The sequence below is a fragment of the Carlito syrichta genome, unplaced genomic scaffold (genome assembly GCF_000164805.1).
Source record: "Carlito syrichta isolate Samal-C Ts95f unplaced genomic scaffold, Tarsius_syrichta-2.0.1 Scaffold28059, whole genome shotgun sequence".
Taxonomy (NCBI): domain Eukaryota; kingdom Metazoa; phylum Chordata; class Mammalia; order Primates; family Tarsiidae; genus Carlito; species Carlito syrichta.
The window spans coordinates 1900-8380 of record NW_006972155.1 but is presented as its reverse complement, the minus strand read 5'-3'; the positions used below and the strand labels follow the sequence as shown (position 1 = coordinate 8380).

The following is a 6481-nucleotide window of genomic DNA, read 5'->3' as shown; positions in this document are numbered from 1 at the left end:
TATGTGTACTTGTCAGACGGTCACTTCTCAAAAAATGTCCCAGTCTTTCTATGAGCTTGGCAACCTGATGAGACCGATGGGTCCCTTCAAATATTGCATGTGTATGCCACACGTAAGAGTTTGTTGCTGATATAACTTTGAAACACTGTCCAGCATAAAACTAATCATCATCTCCTCTTGCACCGTCTTCTAGATATTTTGGGGTCTGCCTTGCATGTGGTCCCAAAGTGTCATTTGAACCAGTCCAAGGAGTTGCCTGCCAGTTGTGAGCAACACTTCATGATGAAGCTAGCTGGAAGAAAGTGTTCACTGAACTACAGAGATGGTTTCCTATGAAACAAGTGCCTAGAAGTCCTCGGCCCACACAGGGTGAAGGGCAGCCAGAACTATAAAAGCAAAAGAAAAACGCACTCCCAGGTGCAGACATAGAGCTTGTAGGAGAAGTAACAGTTCTGGGGTCCAGGTTGTAGTTTCCAATATCTGCCTTTATCATACTCTGTGACCGTTAACTTCCTGCTTTGCTTAATTTAATTCCAAGTATTTCGTCAGCAACTTTCTGAAAATACAGAAAGACAGAGTTTCCTATCTTGGCTGAGATAAAGTGTCTACTAAAACCATTTTCCTGGCAAAACCGCAAGTGTTTTTCAGGTTTTACTGTTCCTATCTGCTCCAAATCAATTTTATTGCCCACTAAGGCAACCAGTAGCTGAGTGTCTGACTCCTGGCTCCCCTTCTTAACCACGGTGTACCACTCTTATAAATTCTCAAAGCTTTGCCAATTTGTAACATCATCTATCAAGAGGATTCCCTGAGGTCCACAGATTTATGTATCCCATCTCTTGCCTTCTATTGTCTGTCCTCTTTTATCTCATACTCACAGAGTAACATTCATGTTTTCTGGCAATGTTCTCCTCAAAAACCAACCAACCAACCAACAGGCAAGCAAAACCCCAGTACTATAGGTCTGTTTGTATTGATTTCCAAAAGTTTTTGAGTTAAAGGTCTTCCTGGAGGTGCCATCTCCAGGACAATAAGTTTCAGATGATGGAGTAGGATGCGGTTCCCTGGGGACCCGGCTACCTCTGCAGGCAGAGGGAAGAGGGAAAGGAAAGCACCTTGGTGGGAGAGGAGAGGAGGAAGGACACAGTCTGGACAGGAGCCCACTCTGAGATCTGGGTGCCCTGGAGACGTCCAGGGAGAATCACTCATCAGCCACCATCTTGCCCAGCTTCCCTCTCCTCTCAGTTGATATTACTTTTATTAAATTAACTGGTGCTTTCACACTCTTTTAAAGAAAAAAAGAATTTAATTAGAAGGATCCAAGTCAAACATGGTATCTCTTGAGTCATCTCTCACTATGCATGACAAAGACCGTTGTCACCAATAAGTTTCAAAGTTGGTTCCATATGATTAACTTGGTAGACATGTAATAACCCAAATGAACCCAGAAAATGAGGGCTCTGTGAGATTAGTATTACAGAAATGCAGACATGTCTAACTCATGGCCTGTGAAGGTTTCCGTGGTGCAGATAAGGACTTGGCAAGAAATGTGCCAGACTACGGTTTTCCCTGTCCCGTGTCCCTAGCCATCCTTGGAGGGTAGGAGAAAAACCAGAGCACCCTAAGATAGGATGACTGGAGGGCACACAGGAAGGTAAGACAAGACCGTGCGTGCAAGATGTATTCTAGTGTCTGGTTGAATAGAAGAAGGTGAGCAAAGCAAAATCCTTCTCCTGCAAGCTCTTTACATGATTCTATTCCTCCTGGAGCTTCATGATTGAAACAAGTGGCTGTATATATTCAGGTCTAGTCAGACACGCTGATTAATTATGGTTGAACACCATACATATGTCATGCTTTCTTACATAGTTAATCTATTTCATGTCTCTGTGAGAGTCTGAAGGATAAATTATTTATTAGCATTAGAGTTTAAAATTTGCTTGATAAGTGTAAAATCTTATACTCAGAATACATTAATATGAATTTTGAAAACGATGCCAGGTGACTGATGTGTAGGAATACTGTTACTACACTGGAAATGTCTCGCCACTGCCTTTTCAGGAAATTTGTACAGCACCACAATGAATTCCACTTGTATGTGAGAGAGTGACTTGTGCTCATGGTCCCTGTGGACAATGGAAATGTGCTCTGGGGACCCAGCTCTGCTTGATTACAAAAAAGAACCATGAGAGACTTCAAAACTAGTTCACCTGTAATGCGAATTTGATCCCTGAAAGAAAAGCAAGACAACCTCAGACGTCAGATTTCCTATCGCCAGCTTGAGTGAAATACTTGCTTTTCTTGAGGCAAAGCAGAAGCAACCACTAACTGGAAAGGTCAGCCCACTGCCCCCTTGCCAGAGCATTTCCATGGCTCTCCTGGGGAGAAAGCGGGCAGGGGCTTTGACTTCCTCGCCACAGGTGATCATTTAAGGTGGAACGGCAGCATCCTCCTGAAGGGATAATGTCCAAGGTGCTACCTGGGATCCAGAGCTTTTCTAAGGAGTCTTGAGACAGGAATCCACACTCACCAGCCCGGCCCACAGGCTGTGAATTTTCTTCCCTCTGACATTCGGAGGAGGAAACAATCACCAGCTCTTTTTGAGTGAGTCTAGCACTATCTACAATTGGATTTGCTTTAGTTGCAAGGATGTAGGCAAGTTGCAAGGATTGTGTGTGTTTTCATGTGTGCGGGTGAAGGTTGAGGTGTCTGGCATTAGTTTTCTATACAGTTGTATTAAAATTGGCATAAAATTTCTTATCTAGAGTATCAAGCCTCCAGCAGTGACCCTTGGTTGGCTATCACTTATTTCATCACCAAAAAGACATAAATGGAATAAAATGTGTACAAGACATTCCGTGTACAAGAGATTCCAACAAAGAGTTTCTTCTAACTTCCTCCTTTTTTTGTGCCCCTCCCCTGCTCCTACTGGTTTTCTGAGTTTTTTCTCAGTCTTTAGTATGTTGATTTTAAATTTGTGAATGGTGCCACCAGGTTAGAGACCACCAGGAAAGAACTATGCTATATATTCTAGTGGTAAGTTCACCTCAGGGAGCTCAAGTCTTTCACCAAAGCTGTTTTCCAGTGTCACTTGTCACATTTGGGATAATTCCATCATGGGGCACAGCCATTATCCCAGTTGGCTGATACGTGTTTCTCCAAAGTAACTTTTGGTAAGCCGCCTTTCAGAAATCACGCCATTCAGAGAGCTGCATTGTGCCCGTCCGTTTGGAAGGCCTCATTCTCCATGCATAGCCTTTTCCAATTTCATTTTCTATATTCATGTGTGTTTGCCAGCGGGATGGAATGGCGGCTCAGTGAAAATTGAAGAAGATGTAGAAGGTGACATGGGACATTAGAAAATTCCACCCCACTGGCCATGGGAAGATGGATGCAACGGGGTGAATGTGCATGTCTCCATGCCTCAGCTCAACTTGTCGAAGAGGTGTTGTGGTCACGTGGGCTCTTCAAATGATCACAGAGAAGAAAGTGGTGACAACGAGGCAGATTCTTTACTGCTTCTACTTCTTAAAGTTGTTTCAGGGTATGAAGAGGGCCAGCATCAGAAGAGACATGAAGAGTCCCGTGCCTGTCATGGATGAGGCCATCGCAGGGTGGCTTCTCTTCACCACCACTGGCAGTAGCAGCCGGCCTATGGCAACGAAGTCCTGCAGATCTGAATTGCACCCATCCAATGTCTCACTCACCATAGGTCAGCCCGGAGGACACTTGCTGTGGTGGACCAGCTTCTCTATCCACCAAGCTGGCTCGGCAGGCAGGAGAGGCCCGGCACAGAGATGATCTTCCACAAAAACCTGCACGCTGAGGACAAAAGTCAGCGCCCACAGGCCATGATCCTCAGGAGGGAGAGGCGGTGAAGGGCTCCTTCCCTCCTTGCCCTTGAGGAATGAGTGTTGCTCGGGAAGATGAATATTAGGAGCTGAAGGTCAGAGTCCGAGTCCAGCCACCACCTCCTCCATGATGCCCCAAATGTGGAAAGCTTCTGAAGAAAAATATTCAACCAACAAGGGCTGCTGGCATTTCTGAACCTTTATCAGGCATCACAAAGTGCAAGAGGAATGTATTTGGTGCATTTTGACTTTCAGTTGGCCCCCATGGCCAAGAGCCTCTCTGTTGGCAGAGGATTTAGGTCATATTTCTGCCGCACAGCTCTGACACTTACCCCTGCATGCACCCATCAGAGCAGTCTCCAGAAATATTTGTAAATGATTATCCTAACATCAGGTGCAAATGTTTCTAGCTTTTGCTTTGAGCTATATTTTTTAGTTTTGTCTTATTTTTTATGTTCATGTAAATTTGGTATATTTTTAGGAGAGAGAGGGTTGCACTGTAGTAGCAACTAAATCCTCCAAGTCTCAGTGGCTTAACACCTCAAGGTTTATTTTTTGCTCAGTGTTTGATGCGGGACCGACTCGCCAGAGCAGCTCTCCTTCGACCTGTGCCCAGGAAATAGAGCAAGTGTACAAGTGAATGCCTCTAAGAGCCATATGACATAAAAAAATAAGATGGTTTTCTTATAGGGTGTTTTAAGTGCTTTGCTCATATCAGTCAATGTTATAAAAAGTTGGAAAGATCTATTTTCTTTTTTAAATAAACTAAGAGGTAGAGTATTCCCTGCGAGTTCAAATTCTTAATGCACTTCTTTATCTCTTGAATTAAAATTCTTTGATAACATTAATTAATAACTGAAATATAGATATAAACCTAGTGCAGTTTGGCATAAAAATTTTTCAAACTTCTTTAATTACCAAGTCTATATTTTCATGTAACCTGTATAGAAATCTAAATAGGTTTTTTCAAAGACCAAAAATACTTTTAGCATCTCTAGAACACCAAACAGTATCATATTTCCTGCAAAATATCTGGTTACCTCAAAGGCAGCATTTTAAGATGATTAGCTGCTTTAAAAGATTATCAGCATTTGATAGTAAATATTATATATGAGGCATTTAAAGAATAGTGCTTGATTTCATCACTTAACAATCTTAGTCAACAAGAAGCAAGAGCGATTTTTTGGATTCAAAGCACCTCTCTCTGGAAATCATTCAACTTTAAAAAGCAAAAATGTTTTAGCTAATGGAAAACATCTTATTACTAGATTAGCATTGAAGAATATGTCAAGATCTTATTCTACTTGGACTTGTTAAGCCTCACTTTGATTTGTTATAGGCACTTTTGATTTTTATAAAATTTTAACTATATGAAAATAAAATGTTGAAAATCAAAAGTAAAAAGAAAAGAAAACCAATGGAACAGAAAATAGACCAATGCTAAAACCTATACTGTCAAAAGCTGAAGCTTTGAAGAGATTATGAAAAACTGCAAAACACCTAAGAGTAATTTAAAAAGAAAAAGCTACTAATATACAGAATATAAAATGGTACATCATTGCAGCTCCTATAATTACAAAAATTATAAGAATATGATGATAGCTCTATGACAATAAATTCAGCAAACTTAAATGAAAAGCATGCGTTTCAATTTCTTCTGTTTTCTGGTATAGTTAATTGTAGCCACATGATTTATATAACCGTCTTCTAGCATTTGGGCTCTCTTTCAAAGAAACTGGAAGGGTCACAGTAAACAAAGGACACATTTTGCTTTCCACCCTGACGTGAGCAGAGAATAACCTGTTGGTGCTGCTAGGCTACAAGGCTGAGGTTTAGCAGTTTGTTCAACAGATTTCAGAATCACTTCAGATATTATTGTCATCAGAGAAGATTAAACTTATGTATGTTTTATACGTCTCACCCTCAGTTCAAAGCCTTTATCTAAATATAGCCAAGCAATATGGTTAGAATTCTGGTATCATATTGTCTCTTGGCTGGCTCCCTGAGATCAAGGGACAGATTTGGGGACACGGTTTCCACTCTCACTCTCCACACAGATGTACCACAAACACCCATCTATATACACTTCACATAATCCGCAGACACACTCACATACACAAGGATATGTACTCTTATCTTGCATAGGTGCACATTCTCTCTCCCGCACACGCCCACAGACACCCCACAGATTCCTGCTAACCGCATCTTTGAGTGCAAGTTGACATCAATATTTTCATTAAAATGTTTGACTTTATTACTGGTTATCAGAGGGCGTGCTCATCAAGATCCATGTATTGCAAAGGAAGCATTCAGGAAGTTACAGTCCATTTGTTCAACCCTCACGATGGGCACTAGCACGTCTCTGGGAGGAAGGTCACAAACGATAATTCTGAAATCCTGCTAAACTCGATGAAAATCATTCACTAAAAATACGGTCATGATAGAACAGCCTAGATTATCTAAAAATATTCACATAATCAGTTCCACAGGTGGCCTGCCCAGTGGATCTGTCTGACTCCACAGAGACTAGCTGATGTTGCTGACCGTTTGTAGAGGATGTTTGTCCTCACATGATAGACACAATAATAATAATCGACACAAAATGTCTACTGAGTTCATCAATCAGGATG

At 41.6% G+C, this 6481-nt stretch overlaps 1 pseudogene; it reads right to left on the bottom strand.

Moving 5' to 3' along the window:
* Positions 1-411: 411 nt before the first annotated feature.
* On the bottom strand, positions 412-3131 carry LOC103270333 (annotated as a pseudogene).
* Between the last annotated feature and the right edge of the window lie 3350 nt (positions 3132-6481).